The sequence below is a fragment of the Grus americana genome, chromosome 10 (genome assembly GCF_028858705.1).
Source record: "Grus americana isolate bGruAme1 chromosome 10, bGruAme1.mat, whole genome shotgun sequence".
In the NCBI taxonomy this organism is placed as follows: domain Eukaryota; kingdom Metazoa; phylum Chordata; class Aves; order Gruiformes; family Gruidae; genus Grus; species Grus americana.
In genome coordinates, this window is record NC_072861.1 from 5,554,276 (window position 1) to 5,571,045 (window position 16,770).

General features: G+C 39.1%; 1 protein-coding gene across 1 annotated transcript in view; it reads right to left on the reverse strand.

Moving 5' to 3' along the window:
* TLN2 (talin 2) overlaps window positions 1-16,770 on the reverse strand; it is a 190,936-nt gene that overhangs the window by 124,018 nt on the left and 50,148 nt on the right. Inside the window, exon 2 of the mRNA XM_054837153.1 lies at window positions 5,245-5,327. The gene's annotated coding sequence lies outside the window, so the exon portion shown is untranslated. The remainder of the gene's footprint in view (window positions 1-5,244; window positions 5,328-16,770) is intronic.

Below are 16,770 nucleotides of genomic sequence, written 5' to 3' on the forward strand. Positions count from 1 at the left end.
TTTGACAGTTATTTTGGCTACCTAGGAGATACTCACTAAGTAGCCCTCTCCAAGACTAAAGATTTGTTACTTAATGGCTATTTAGATGGGAATCAGAGGAATGTCTTAAACACAGTCAGAAGTGTTTGAAGCAGTCCTGCAATTCAAGCAACTGAGCTGCAAATTGGGGACAGACACCAACTTATCCTCCCTGTAGGGCTTCTACCTGCAAACAGATTTTCCATTACAAAAGGTCGTATGCTAACAAAGGTTACAATAAGTAGGGCAACAAGATTTCCCAGCTGGAAATTTCAGGTTCACCAATGATTCTAAATATACAGTCTGAAAATATCTCAGGATATAGAGAAAATATTCAATGGAAAAATTTCAAATAAAACTTCAGTATAATGGCTAATACTAGTGGCATTACCCCACTGTTTCTTTGGAGGGGCAGGATGCTACTACCAGTTAATAAAAGAAATCACCGATTTTTACAACATATTTATCTAAACATATTTAGAATTAACCATTGTGCTAAATATTATGTACCTGAATGATGTACAGCATTCACCCAGTATTACAAAATTTAAACCTACACTAGAATTCTTATGCATAAACATCAGATTACTTGACCTACTTTTTCAAGCCTTCCATATCCCTCTTACAGAAATGTTCCATTACAGGGAAAAGTCCTTTTATGCTATTGTATTTTATTTGCTTGGGCAACTCCAATCCTTTCCCTCTAAGATGCACCTTACTGTAACAACTAGACAAGACAGGAGTGAAGTGTTTTCTGGTGTAACACTTTTCTTGCCTACTACAACCTAACCTCATACCTCTATTTCTCAATCCACTCCATATTTTGCATTAAAGCATCAAAAAGATTTCTTCACAGTTCCAAGTTCTATTTACATCCTATTCTCTTTGTATAAAATATACATTTCATTCAAAATGGAGGAAAAAGCACCAAAATACTGAAATTAAATATTGAAAATCACCAAGCAAGACAGATATTAAAAACAGGACTCTATCCAGCTTTTGCAGGCATCTCAGTTTTATTGTAATTTCCTACTTCCTTCTTATGTGCTGTGTCACAACTATTCTTCACTGGAGTGCCCATTTCTTGTGGAAAGCATGCTACAGCAGTTGATTTAAGTGCAACTTCGAAGTTTAAGTGACACTTAACAAAACCTGAAAGTAACACCCCGTTTAGGTTTTAGGACACTGTTCAGGCTAAGAGACTTGGATGCTGCCATTGATTTGCCTAGATCACCTTCCCCCAATAGTCTCTGCTTCCCCACCCATTCTTTGTCAGAACCAGCACAGACCTTCAACAATGTCATCTTCCACTAGGCATCTACCCAACACTTTTCTTGAAATATGTGAAACAGTTTAAATTACTTATGAGTTTCTCACATTCAAGATGATGGTTATGTTTTGCTGAGCCTCGATAATCTTAACACTGGAAACTTAAGAGCTGAATGAGAAATTTCAAAGAAATGTTAGTTATACACTGTATTTTAATGAAAGTAACAAGATTAAATACGATTTTTCATTCACCCTGAAGAGAACTAGAAAACTTTTCACCCGATTATTTATTCCCCCTAAATAATGGTGTCAATAAGAAGTTGTAATTTCTTATTTGGATCACATATGAAAAAGATAAAGATGTCTTGGAATAAGTAATTTTAACAATAAACTGGTTTCCTGTATTTTCAGTTGAACAAATTCTTCCAATGCTGATACAGCAATTCAGAAAGCAGTCATTCAGTAGCCTTTTAACCATTTTTGTCTTTTGTCCACATGTTCCCAGAACTAAAATTGTACACATTAGCACATTCTTGTACTTACAAACTCTACAAAGCTTTTTTGGAGAGTTTTAGTCCACAGAACAGAAGCAAAGTACATTAAAAAGCTTTCCATCTCAAGATGATGATTTTTAATATTCAACACATGCAGTACATGGAAATCCCCTTGATCCAGTGATTGAGAACTGGGACTTAAAACCAGCTCACCATTGGTGGTGATGTGGTTTACAGAGACTACAGTTACTGCACAACAGAAAAGGGTGACTATTTTAAACCACCTCCCATGCACCACCACCACAAAAAAAATCCAAACTGAACAAAAACTCAGAATTAAGGTGTGCTGGTTTGGGCTGAGATAGAGTTAATTTTCTTCACAGTGGCTAGCAAGGGACTGTGTTTTGGATTTGTGCTGGAAACAGTGTTGGTAACACAGGGATGTTTGAGTTATTGCTGGGCAGTGCTTACATGGAGTCAAGGCCTTTTCTGCTCCTCACAGCACCCCACCAGCAAGTAGGCTGGGGGTGCACAAGGAGTTGGGAGGGGACACAGCTGGGACAACTGATCCCTATGACCAAAGGGATATTCCATACCATTAGACATCACACCTAGCATATAAGGGGCTAGGGGAAGGAGGAGGAAAAGGAGGGACGTTTGGACTGATTGCATTCGTCTTCCCGAGTAATTGTTACACGTGGTGGAGCCCTGCTTTTCTGGAGGTGGCTGAACACCTACCTGCCGATAGGAAGTAGCGAATGAATTCCTTGTCTGGTTTTTCTTGCACATGCACCTTTTGCTTTACTTATTAAACCATCTTTATCTCAACCCATTAGTTTTCTCACTTTTACTCTTTCAATTCTCTCCCTCATCCTGCCAGGGGAAAGCAAGCAAGCAGCTGCGTGGGGCTTAGTTGCCGGCTGGGGCAAAACCACGACAGAAGGGATTGACGCTCAAGAATTCTTGCAGACCTAATTCTGGTCTGCTTGCCCTAAATGACTGTAACTACTGCAGCGGAAGTTATAGGCTGACACACAATATTTAGCTTCGTAAGTAAGTCCATAAGCATTTCAGGCATCATGGTATCAGTATTGCTTTAAAAAAAGTTATTCAACTATCATCAGTTAAAATGACATAAATGGTAAAACATACTAAAATGACCCTGACTTCATTTTCTTCAATTTCATAGAAGGAAACAGCATATTGTGGTGAGCTGATCTCAAAGTAAAATGTTTTTAATTTGTTTTCTTCTTCTTTTAAGAACTGATGTTGTACAATATGGACTAGGACATGGAGGTGCATTTTCCTATAACAATGTTTTAGAAGGTTTTCCACTTATGAAAGAAAAAGTAAACAGAATAATTTAGCACACAGACCCTGCTTTTTTCTGTGGTGTTTTTTGTCTGTTTTGGTTTTGTTGTTTGGGTTTATTTTTATAAATAGGTTTTACTTTGCTCACTATCAGGTGCAAACACCTTGTTTGGCTCTGCTGTTTTACAAACTGATAGGGCTTTTAACTACATTAAGAAAGGTTAAGATTTTCAGTTCAGTTCTCAGAGAACTGCTAGCTAATCTACTCAAGTGCAACAACTCAAGAAGCTTCTCATATTCATCCAATATTGACAAGTGAATCGCCCTATCAAAGCTGTATAAGAGAAACTTGATGTTAAAGAAAATTTGCCCATGTCTTGATATCTGAACTACCTGATGCAGAAAAACCACTGAATCATGGCAGACAGGTAAAAATCAGCTTCCTTGGCCATATTTGTATTAGTAAATTCCAAGTAAACACATGCCATTAACTCTCAAAGTCTTCTAATGAATGAGATTTCCACAAAAGACAATCACATAACACTTAAAGCCGACTGAAAGAATTTTCAGAAATTTTAGCTTTTGATTTCCTTCCAACATATGCATGAAAAGGGCCTATAGTGTTCCTTACTATTCATATTCTTCACTGGCAGTGGTTCCACCAGTGACTACAGTTACTTTCTGCTGCTACTGGGATATTGTTCCATTGATCCAAGATCCCGTGGGAAGAGGTCACTGAACTTCTTGAGTACAAGTTTATTCTCCTACCATTCACTTTCATATACAACAGCCAGCAGCACTGACATATTGCCAATAGAAAGGAGAGAAATCATTGTGGACTATGAGAGATTCATTCCTGAATCACACCAGCATGAATAAATTGAGAACATGTCCTGGAGGAAATCTCCTTTCGCAGTTAAGAAACCAAGAACATTCCCTAAAGCATCTGTTTTGTCCGATTAGTAAGTAGTTACCAATCCCGTTCAATCAGTTGTATAGTCAGATATAATTAGTCTAACTACAAAAAGAGATAATACTTTTTAAAAAAAAAATCTAAAATCAATAGCTAAATAAGATCGTTAGCCACATTATTTGATACCACAATTGATAACAGTGATCTGACAGCAACATAAGTGAAATGAAGAAAACAGAGGCATTGCAAAAGAAGACTTAAGGCAGTGTTAATTCTTAAAACTACAATATTTACAAGGTTCTTGCTGACAGCTTCGATAAGAAAGCTCTATAAATATTTAACTCTAACTGTATAACAACAAGAACAAACCAGTGTTGCTAAGCATCTTGCCTCCTCTTAAGATTTGCACATATAATGAAATGTGTATCCTAAAAAACTGTTTATTCTTTGGTGATTTGTACTTCATTTAACCTTGTCCTTAGACATATCTGATATAAACTGACATGCTGCTTTAATTATAGGCTGCTTTCAAAGTTCACTACAGACATTTTTCAAACATGGAGGATAGCAGGACAAAATTCCATTAGCGACCTTTTAGCATTACAAGCACCATTTCCAGATGAGCAATCAAAGCCAGAGACACATTTAGAACAGTAATGTGTACAAGGTCAAAATAACTCCAACAGATTAAGAATCTGGAGCAAGATTTATCAAAATTTTGCCCAAAGTCAGTCTTACCACTTTGTGATGTTCTTTTCTCAAAGCATTACAGTATAAAAATGGTAATGTATCTGTGAAGTTATTCTAGTAATGATTTTTCCTTGTTCTTTTTGCCATCTCTCCTACATGTATTAAGACAAAACAAAGTTAAGTCATCTTCTCAGCTATTTGTTCTCATACCAATGAAAGGCACAGCCCTTCTTCCTAAGGCTTAGGGAACTCATTTATTTTATGATCATATCCAGTCTCCCTAGAAACTGTTTAAAAATAGTCAATGGCTGTAATGGTCAGGTTAGTCTCCTGGCTGTTAATTGCAATGGTTACTCGGCGCTTCAATATTCATGCATCACATTTATTTTTCAGGTTGACTTCTCTCTTCACAGACATAACTGTATACATTTCATGCACACTCTAAAGAAAATATTACACTAGTATATACGAGCAGCAGATAAAAGTTTTTAATTATTGTAAGAGTTATGTCATTATATGTGTAACAAAGAAAATTAAATAGAACCTTACCTCAAAATTAAACTTCATTTAATACAAAATAAGCTTGTCTGAAAGTACTGCCTGACCATGTGGAACGCTTCCAGTAACCAGGTCTGTAACATAAAATGCAAACAAGTTACTTTCTTATCCCCAGTCCATTAATTTCTAATTTTCAAGTACCTTCTGCCAACACAGAAGGAAAGGAAGTAACTCTGGAAGTTATAAGTTTCCTTTTCTCTTTGGGGGCTGAAAATTGCATTGCCAAAAAGAATAGCTTTAAGTTAAAAAAAATAAAATTCAATCCTGGCTTCCAAGTTATTCACATTTAAAAGCTCATAATAAATGAACTCTGAGTTTACACAGGTAAATACCCTGAAATTGTCTAGTCACTTAAACTTGCAGCACAAGTCTGGGTGTTAACATAAATTAATCAATCACATTGACCTTTCAAAGACATCTCTTTTGCATTAACTGTGCTTTTCTATGGTTTACAGTCTCTGTGTGGAGTAACTTTATATGTAATGCAAGTATTTGTATTACAGTAACACGCCAAAGTCCTGTTCAGTACAGCCCATGAATTTGCCAGCCATGCTACTTCCTGGAAGCCACTGTTTACTTCTCCATACTTGCACACATTTTAAGTTTCAAAAATTTCTTGCAAACACAATTGTGAAGTATTTCGATCACTTGCAACACTGATACCTTTCTTCATTATCAGTCCTTTGTTGACAAAGACATCAGAAGCCCTTCCAAATCCCCAAGTTCTGAAAGCATCAAGTACTAGCTGGAAGCATCTTCACCTCTACTCCAAGCCTTCATCAATTAAGGCTGACGTTTACTAGACTTGTATCAAAAAATTAATGTCTGAAGAATGTACATCTAGGGGACAACAAAACCTCATGCAGCAGAGAATGACATGACCATCCCAGTATTGCTTCCTTCTAGTTACACCTGAAAAAGTTCCCCAAATAAGTTTTCTGATTCAACACATACTGTTCATTTACCATCACTGTGATTTAAACAGTTGGGAAACTGCTTTGAAATCTGCTCATTTCAGATGCAGTTCTATAAAAGAATTGTTGCTTCAAAAAAAAAAATAATCAGCTCTTGTTGTCAAGCTATAAGCCAAATATGGTGAACTAGAAATTTATTTTCCTGTAGATTATCAGGAGGGTCTATCTACTTATGTAAGGCTTAATCCCAAACGTGACAAGGAAGGAACAATATGAAGGAACTGCTCTCTCAACATTTTACGTCACGGGAAGGAACAAAACAATGCATTTGCACATACTACCAGAGCAACCTAATGAGTAGAATATGTTTCAAAATTACAACGTCATTTAAAATAGTAGTTTTTCAGTTATCTGAATATTTAACTGCAGAAAAATGAATCTCTCTTGTTGAGTCCGAGAAAAACAAAAATTGCTTATACGATTACATTTTAAAACTAGCTTGAACAAATGTGACTGTGGAAAGAATGTTCATTTTTCAAGTGGGTTAATTACTGCTGAAGTAGCCATATATTTTTTTACTTACCAATTGGAGATAAAGAGAGACTAAAAACTATTAATCACTGTTGGTTTATTCTATTGTCCTCACTTCCTGGAATGTAGTCACAGATAGAACTCAAATGCCCAAAAGCCCAGTCAGCAAATCAGCTGCCCTGAACCCTGGATTTGTCCACAGCACGAGCCTACTCACTATCATTCTTAACCTATTGTAGGGTAGAAGTACTATGAGTGCATAAAGCACCTAATTCTGGAAGTTTACAGAAAATTCAACAGGGCTTTCTGAATATTTGGAGTATTTTTTAGCATAATCCCACCCCCTCCCTTTTTTTTTTTTCTTAGCTGCAGCTACATTTCTATGAAGCATTTTTGGTTCAAGTGCTAGTGATGTTATTTATAGAACAAGAAGACGGAGCAAAGAAAAGCATGGAAGTACAACATGCTTTCTCAATTACATTGCAGAATCCTACACTGTGAATTAGAGGTAAACTATAGTTTTGCCCTTTATAGATAACATAGTCTAGTTCAGTAACATTTGGATTACAGGCTCACTGAGACTACAAGGATAAATTCCAGCATCCTCTTATACTACATTTTTTGAACGTGTAAAATATTTTTTCCCATGTGTTTCCTTTGGTTGATGGGCGTTTTCCTATACTGTGGGGTGGGTTTTTTTGGGGGGTGGTGGTGGTGTTATTTTCTTGTTTGTTTTTTTCCAGAGGTCTTCCGTTGTTTTTTTATTTTCTTACTATTTTAGCCAAGCATTGCTTTAAAAACCAAAAGCAAATCAAAATACATGGTCCACTACATAAAGCACCAATTCCTATGTTTTAATCCTATTGGCATTCATCACCACATTACTATATCACCCCTGCTAAATGAATCTGTTAATAGTTTAATATTTTGAGCTATAATGGAGGAATAGTTCCCCCCACTCCCTGAAGACATCGAGAAGTTTAGTTCTATGTTGCATGTTCTTTGCACACATTGACATGGCCATTTTAAGCTGGTACTAATTTTGTAGCGTGTGACTTCTTTCAATTCTTAGTTCCTCCACTTACCTGTCATCTTTTAATATTTTCTTAAAGACTACAAGAGAGTAGATTACTACAAGGATATGAAATATGCAATATTATGAAGCACACATATTTTAAGCATCATCTTCGGAGACTGAATCCCTGTTATCAGTCCCATCCCTATAAAATAAGGCTGACTTCCATCAAAGATTGAAGGAGAGGATAGAAAAATAAAGTCTATGCAGCCACTGACAGTAAACTGCAAAGAACATATCCAACAGGACCCAATATACTCCCCAAACTATATCCAAAAGCAGATTCCCACCTTCCTTCAAAACTCTTTAATAACTCAGTACTTTGATTCCTTTGTATCCTGAATCTGGATTTCAGCTCCGTATACTAAAAACACCCACAGGAATACAGCTCCTATCCTCTTTTTAAGCATTTCCTCAATTTTCTTCTTCTGACATCTCTCTAATCCCTAATCAGCACAACAAACAAGATGCATCCTGTAAAACAACGTTCTGAGAACATGCTCCTGCCACTACAAACCTCACGAGAGGGTCTGCAACGTGCTTAAGGTAGGACATACTGTGTTCAATGAGTGTTGAATATTTGAGGAGCCAACGAGGAGACATGCCACACTGGGCCTTGTTCTCACCAACAAGGAGGGGCTGGTAGGGTATATGAAGCTCAAGGGCAGCCTTGGCTGCAGTGACCATGAAATGGTGGAGTTCAAGATCCTCAGGGCAGCGAGGAGGGCACACAGCAAGCTCACTACCCTGGACTTCAGGAGAGCAGACTTGGACCTCTTCAGGGATCTGCTTGGTAGAATACCATGGGACAAAGCCCTGGAAGGAAGAGGGGCCCAAGACAGCTGGCTAATATTCAAGGGTCACCTCCTCCAAGCTCAGGAGCGATGCATCCCAACAAAGAGGAAGTCAAGCGAAAACACCAAAGGCCCCCATGGATGAACAAGGAGCTCCTGGGCAAAGTCAAACAAAAAAAGGTAGCCTACAGAGGGTGGAAGCAAGGGCAGGTAGCCTGGGAAGAATACAGAGAAACTGTCCGAGCAGCCAGGGAGCAGGTTAGGAAAGCCAAAGTCCTGGTAGAATTAAATCTGGCCAGGGATGTTAAGGACAACAATAAAAGCTTCTATAGGTATGTTAGTGATAAAAGGGAGGACAAGGGAAAACGTGGGTCCTCTCCAGAATGAAACGGGTGACCTGGACACCCAGGATGTGGAGAAGGCTGAGGTACTCAACGACTTCTTTGCCTCAGTCTTCACTGGCAAATGCTTGAGCCACACTGCCCAGGTCACAGAAGGCAAAGGCAGGGACTGGGAGAATGCAGAACCACCCACTGTAGGAGAAGATCAGGTTCGAAAATATCTAAGGAACCTGCAGGTGCACAAGTCCATGGCACCTGATGAGTTGCATCCGCAGGTCTTGAGGGAACTGGCAGATGAAGTGGCCAGGCCACTCACCATCATATTTGAGAAGTCCTGGCAGTCTGGCGAAGTTCCCACCGACTGGAAGAGAGGGAACATAACCCCCACTTTTAAGAAGAGAAAAAAGGAAGACCCAGGGAACTGCAGGCCAGTCAGTCTCAACTCCGTGCCTGGCAAGATCATGGAACAGATTCTGCTGCAGACCATGCTCAGGCACATGGAAAATAAGGAGGTGATTGGTGACAGCCAACATGCCTTCACTAGGGGCAAATCATGCCTGACAAACTTGGTGGCCTTCTATGATGGGGTTACAGCGTCCGTGGACAAGGGAAGAGCAACTGACATCATCTGCCTGGACCTGTTCAATGCACTTGACACTGTCCCGCACGACATCCTTGTCTCTAAATTGGAGAGACATGGATTCGATGGATGGACCACTCAGTGGATAAGGAATTGGCTGGATGGTTGCACTCAAAGAGTTGTGGTCAACGGCTCAATGTACAAGTGGAGAACGGTGACGAGCGGCGTTCCTCAGGGGTCCGTACTGGGACCGGCACTGTTCAACATCTTTGTCAGCAACATGGACAGTGGGATTGAGTGCACCCTCAGCAAGTTTGCCGATGACACCAAGCCATGTGGTGTGGTCGACACGCTGGAGGGAAGGGATGCCATCCAGAGGGACCTGGACAGGCTGGAGAGGTGGGCCCGTGCAAACTGCATGAAGTTCAACAAGGCCAAGTGCAAGGTCCTGCACGTGGGTCGGTGCAATCCCAAGCACAGCTATAGGCTGGGCAAGGAATGGGTTGAAAGCAGCCCCGAGGAGAAGGTCTTGGGGGTATTGATTGATGAGAAGCTCAACATGAGCTGGCAGTGTGCGCTTGCAGCCCAGAAAGCCAACCGTGTCCTGGGCTGCATCAAAAGAAGAGTGTGACCAGCAGGTCGAGGGAGGTGATCCTGCCCCTCTACTCGGCTCTTGTGAGACCCCACCTGGAGTACTGCGTCCAGCTCTGGGGGCCCCAGTACAGGAGAGACATGGAGCTGTTGGAGTGAGTCCAGAGGAGGGCCACAAAGCTGATCAGAGAGCTGGAGCACCTTTCCTATGAGGACAGGCTGAGAGAGTTGGGATTGTTCAGCCTGGAGAAAAGGTGGCTCCGGGGAGATCTAATTGCAGCTCACCAGTACCTGAAGGGTGCCTACAGAAAAGATGGAGAGGGACTGTTTATCAGGGAGTGTAGTGACAGGACAAGGGGTAATGGGTTTAAAGCTGAAGGAGGGTCGATTTAGATTAGATGTTAGAAAGAAATTCTTTACTGTTAGAGTGGTGAGGCACTGGAACAGGTTGCCCAGAGAGGTTGCGGAGGCCCCCCCCTCCCTGGAAGTGTTCAAGGCCAGGTTGGATGGGGCTGTGGGCAACATGGTCTAGTGGAGGGTGTCCCTGCCTGTGGCAGGGGGGTTGGAACTAGATGATCTTTAAGGTCCCTTCCAACCCAAACCATTCTATGATTCTATGAGTTGCTTTTAGTCAACTCTGTACAACAAACAGGTAGCCTGGAAGGTGAAGCAGGAGGCATCTTCATTGGGCAAAGACAACCTACTGACCAGTATAGATCGGTTCCTGTATTCTAATGTAAGAACCGACATAGTACAGAGAAGATGGATTCTGAGTGCGCCAGTACAGACCAGTTTAAGTAGGACATGTGAATATATCAGAGGGATAATTGGTAAAACCTAATTCTGTTATAATACAAAGTTCCTTTTTGATGTAATGCTTGATATGATTTCTACCTTTACAGACAAGGATCTTCATTACTTTATATAAAATCACACACAAACACTAAAGAAGAAACATTCAAAAGTTTGCCTTGCAATGAAGGCTGCAACCAGGCTTCTAGACCTCGATTTCCCGTTCTTACTTGTGTAAAAATATTGAGTTACCTTCTGCTGGCATGTGTAGCGTTTATGCAAAAACTTCAGGCCTACTTATAACAAGATTATAAAATGTTAAGAAAAACACTATTAGAAACTTAAGCCAGTTAAGATTTTAACTGACTATTTGGAAGCGCCAAGTAACATGCATTTCAGGTTCTGTTTCAAAACTAAGGTGGTATTCAGCTCAGTAGCACTGGGAGGCATCTTAATCAAATGAAAAATATAGCAGGATAAGACACCACCAAAAATATACTTGAAAGCTATAGTAACTTTAAGGATGTCTGAACATTTACTGGAAAGTCGTAAGCCTGAGTAAAACTGAGCTGACACACAACTTTACTTATCTGACATTAAAAACCAACAGTAACATTTTTGTGTAGATCAAGATAGGACTTTTCACAATCAAAGCAATCTCTGACATTTACCACATTAAATATTCTTGTAACCAACAACCATATATTTTTGCAGGTGATTTCTGAGAGCAGATATGCTACCTCTTCCTAAAGCATGGCATAGAACACTCAAAACCAGATGGATTAGCAACACACTGAGTTTATGCACCTCAGCTAAACCCAGCTAAACCCACAGGCTAACTGCAGTTATGCTTGTGCTTTCCTTTCTTGAGGGCAGACTGGCTCAACTAGGGTAAATAACACAGCAGCAATTGTCAGCAATCAGGAGTATCCAGTAAGGCATTCTGAGATGAAGCACGTGGGTATATGCACTCCATGCCAGGACAAGCGCATGAAGAGCCTATCACAGAAACACAACTGGAGAAAGACAGTCATGCCCTTCTGTATAGTGTGAGTTCTATATTCACGGAGTCTAACAAAGAGCTAATAGAAATCTTGGCCTCAGGCTACTTGAAGAAGCTCTCTTTTTAAAGATTTTCAAATGGGTTTGTATTAGGTTTTAATCTAAGTAATAGTTCATTACCTAAAGCCATTATGATAAAGCTTTAAGTATTTTATATAAACCTTCCTCTAAGATACTATAACTATGCTAACCATGAAACATTGAACGACCATACCACAATCATTACTATGCTCCTCTTGGTTAGTGAGGAAAAGTTATTCAATTATGAGACTAAAGCCCCCTTTATGCCTGCAGCCAGGTTTCAATTACTGATTTTTCAAGTTTTACATGTTGCACTACCTTGAAATCAGCAAGTTTTTCTAGCTGCAAAAGGTAAAAAGAACACTGCACATAAACCCAGAAATTCTGCATTTAGTTTTATCACACGTAACTTGCTCAACAACACAGAACACCCACAGGCTTTGCTAGTGTGCTTACTACAAACCATTCAACACTTCCGGGTCTTTTTGCCTGACATCTGTGACTTCAACCAGATTAACTGTTCAAAATAAACAAACAAACCTGTTTTTTATTGATTCAATCAGCAACATATACCACATTCTACTGCTGTGTCAGATACTTCATAAACCATCAGAATTCACCCACCGGAACAAGGTATTCAGCATCTAGGCAAATTTGACTATCCCCCAGGTGAAACTATCCTCTCAAATACAATTCTTCCCTTACACTTGAAACCAAACATTATTCCTTAAAAATTGTGAAGTTTATGAAAATGGTGCGTCAGTGTGAGCTGAAACATTCAAGCTAGACTTTCTTCCTTTGTACATCACAGATGGTGGTAAGCTCAGCCCTGCACTGGTCTGTCAAAACTCAGTTTTCACCATCTAAGGAGCTATTACTGCTTCACTCTATCAGATCTTAACTGCTGTTTTGCAGCTTCTATTTGCCAATCTTTACAGCATCCTGCACATAGGTGATGGTAGTTTTGAGAAGGTCTGACAAGGCACAATACGTAAATTCTGCAACACAAGAGTAAAGTATGGCATGAATTTCCTCTCAAGGCTGCCTGTTTGTATACAGCAGGAAAAAGTACCTGTTGTGATCACCTAAAGTCAACTATACTCTGCTATATTTTCAAAATTATGTAAACCTCAGATCTTTTACATTATGAGGCTGAGCCAACTTTCTGTGATTTATCCAAGAGAAATGTCTTACTGTGTTTTCATGAATTTGAAGATTTTTGTCAGGCAGACACTACTTTCTTCCTGTTCTAGGTTCTTCAAGAGCAAGTAGATAGTTTTCCAAAAAGGAGCAGTTATTACTCAAACTTTATTCTGAACTCCAGCTTCCGTCTAGGGAAGTCAGAAAAAAGGTTCTAATTTTGTTGTCAAAACTAGACAAAATCTCATTGAATGTGAATTATTATTCCTTTTAAGGCAGGCAAAGAAGGTTTACCAAAAGTTAATAAAAATTGCAATAAGTTACCATTTATTATTGTTGTTGTTGTTACTACTACAGAAAAAAGCTACAGCAAATATTCTCATTCAGTCACACTTTGTCAGTTCTTAGAAACACGTTAGCCCAGAACAGTATGTCATCCTGGCATCAAATTGCAAAGCCTTTCTTTTGATGACAGAAAGTAAGTTTGACTGATTCACAGGAGTGATCTGAAGTACAAGGCAGTCATGCTTTACTGGCCTCCTAAGAAACCATGCACTAGAAAGGTGCCATGTGTCAAACCCACCTATTCTTCTGTCATGATGTGACTGACACTCTCCAAGTACTACTACAGGAAGTGTCCAGAAAATGGCGACTATCAACCACTACTAAGTATGCCACACTTGCAATGTCTTCAAGAAGTTAACTACAGCCATCATCAATGGTTCTTCACTTATTGTAAAATCTTTGGCTCTACAGTGGAGCACACAATATAGTTTTTTAAAAACAGAGCTAAATACATCATTTTCAATCGTGATACAATACATAGTAATGACGGGTAATGATGTGAAATAACAGGTCTTCAAAAAAGAGCATGACACTGTCCTCATCAGGGTAGCATTCATGGTAATTTCTGACTTTTTACGATTTGCCATCTACACTTATGCCAGCCTTTATTTCCAACCAAACAATCTGTAAGCAGTTTAACAACTGCAAACAAAATGTTACGCCCATTTTTCATGAGAACAGAATGTGTAGCTTGCCTTAGAACAGTTGCAGTTCTCTGCTGGATACCAACACCTGTGCAGTGAACACAACTCCTAAGTATCGGAAGGAAATTCGTCAGCATAGGGTCTATTTTCATCCCATGCTGTGATGCTATACACTCAGACCATCCAAATATGTACTTGCACTCAGATCAAACAATCAGATTTCTCATCCATTTATGCTGGCATACATTACAGCATCAATTATTCAGCAATCCACTGCAAAGATTCACTGGTTCAGTGGAAGCTATTGAACCTCAGCAGATCTTGGCAATATAAACAAACAGTATATTTGCATCATCTTTATGAAAAAGTGGGAATCCAGCTGTCGTAAGTAACGACTATTAAAAAAGGGAACTTCTACTTTTTCTTTACTGTTAAGTCATGAATCACTCAGGCTTCAAACACTTCTCCTAAATAAGCATCTTTTACAGCAGTTCCTACCTCCCTTCAAGCTACTCATCCAAGAAAGGCATATCAATCCATGATATAACACTGGCCCTGCTCCCAATCCCCAGTCAAGCTTCCCTCTTCATGAAAACATATTTAACCTTCATTTTCACCAAAAAACTGCCTCATTTGGCCCAGGCTTACAGTTAGATCAAAAAGGAATTTACAGCATAAGGCAATTTAAAAAAAAATCCAAAGTCTTAGGCAATTAAAATAACTGCCTATTACAATTGCTACCATTTCTATGTTTTTTCTCAAATAGTTAAAGAAAATACATTAACAAGAACATTTTAAATAACTTAACTATGTGCATGGTAGATTTTAACCCCATGTAAAAACAAAACTATCACCAGATCTAGATCTTACATTAAAATCCCTCCAGGAAGGGTAACAAAAGTGGCTGGTTCCAAGTACTGACAGTTAAGGTAACAAACAAACAAAAAATCTATTACATCGCCAATATTAATTTAAATATGCCACTTCGAGAGATACTACAAGGTTACAGTAAAATTATAAGGTTGGTCTGTAATGTGAACACTTCCATCTTGAACGATGACATCAAAGTCATATACAATTTTGGCTAAACACCTGCAAATTGAGTCATTAGTAATATGACTATTAGCTTTAGGAGTGGAGAGTTCATGTCCAGGGTTGGTGCATGAGCTGCACAAGCAATAAAATAATACAAGTAATCTTTCAATGGACAGATAAAAGGAAAAAACCCCACAAGGTTTTTGTTGGTGCAATTTCTTCACAGTATGTTATCCAGACAGGATACCTGTCATTCCAATGGTGTAATTCTCAAGCTGTCTATATATAGCATAAAATTTGCCAGCTAAATCTGTTCACAACAGAACTACGGTTCATTTACCCTGTAGCAGACAAAGCACACAATTTACCTCTTTGGCATGACTAACAGGAAGTTTGCCAACTTTCCAAACATATTCCTCGAAAGCTGGGCTGCTCTATATTCGCGCATCCAAAGGGTTAGTATAGTAATGGTTCAGAGACTCCAGATACAAAGTGTTCTAAAACCCACTTCAACAGAAATAAAACTGCGGTTTTTCATTATTATATTATCCTCACTGTTTTACTAGACTGAAGAGATTCTTTTTAAAGCGCAGTGGTTTGTACAATTTCCTTTTCTTCAGACTAAGTTATTAAATACTTAACTTAGGCAAAACATCAACTATCCTGACAGTAAGAAACATACTGAATCACAAATATACTAAATATCCAAAGTTCATGTTAGCATATACATTTATAATGTTTGAAAAGGGAAATTATTTTGAACTCAAACCAGAATGATCCAGAAATCACCAAAACAAAACAAACTTAAATTCCACCCAGTCTTTTTGTTAGTATGCCGACAAACTTTTGATATATCATCTTGTCCGGGTCTGTGTGCATTACAGAGAATACCCAAACAAATGGAACAGGTCCTAGATCTCCTCAGAATAAAAGCTGGTTATCGAATAAAATGCAGCTACACTGAGACGTGGAGATAAATGATTCTGGCCCAACTCTATATACACACACACAAATATGTATGTGTGTCTATGTTACTACTTTAAACATACAAACACAGACTGCCTTCATACAGAGCTTATAATGGCTTTAGCTAGGACGTCTTCACACTACTCTCCATCACATCGGGACAGCACACCCAGCATTTTCAACACAGTCAAGGCCAGAAGTTCCCAACAGGAGGAAGTCTATTGCATCTGAGGTAAACCCCAGCTTGAAAACCCAATCAGCAGTTAGCAAAAGACAACTCTGGAAGACTTTCCTTAAGGCCCAAAGAGAATGTGGAAAACATCCAGTGAGCCACGCCTGGAGGAGGGAGGGCTTTAAAGCCCTCACCAGAAGGCATACCTACTGTTTCTCCTATTTCAGAACAAAAGCTTTAAGTTGGTTTTGCCAATGATTGTAACTTCCTACCTTGAAAAGCTGATCTCATAAAGCAGGAGTTAGAAGTCTCACTGTATTTTGCATTATATGCACTGTAAGAATGCTCCAATCTCTATCCATATAATTTAGACATTTCCAGAACAAAAGTCAGTCACGACTTCAGTTCCTTCTTACTAGGATATTGTATTCATGTAAATATTTTGTGCCTAGGTAATTCAACAGTTAAAATTCCATGAACATAATTCTATCTATGATTCAGCTGTTAAAACTGC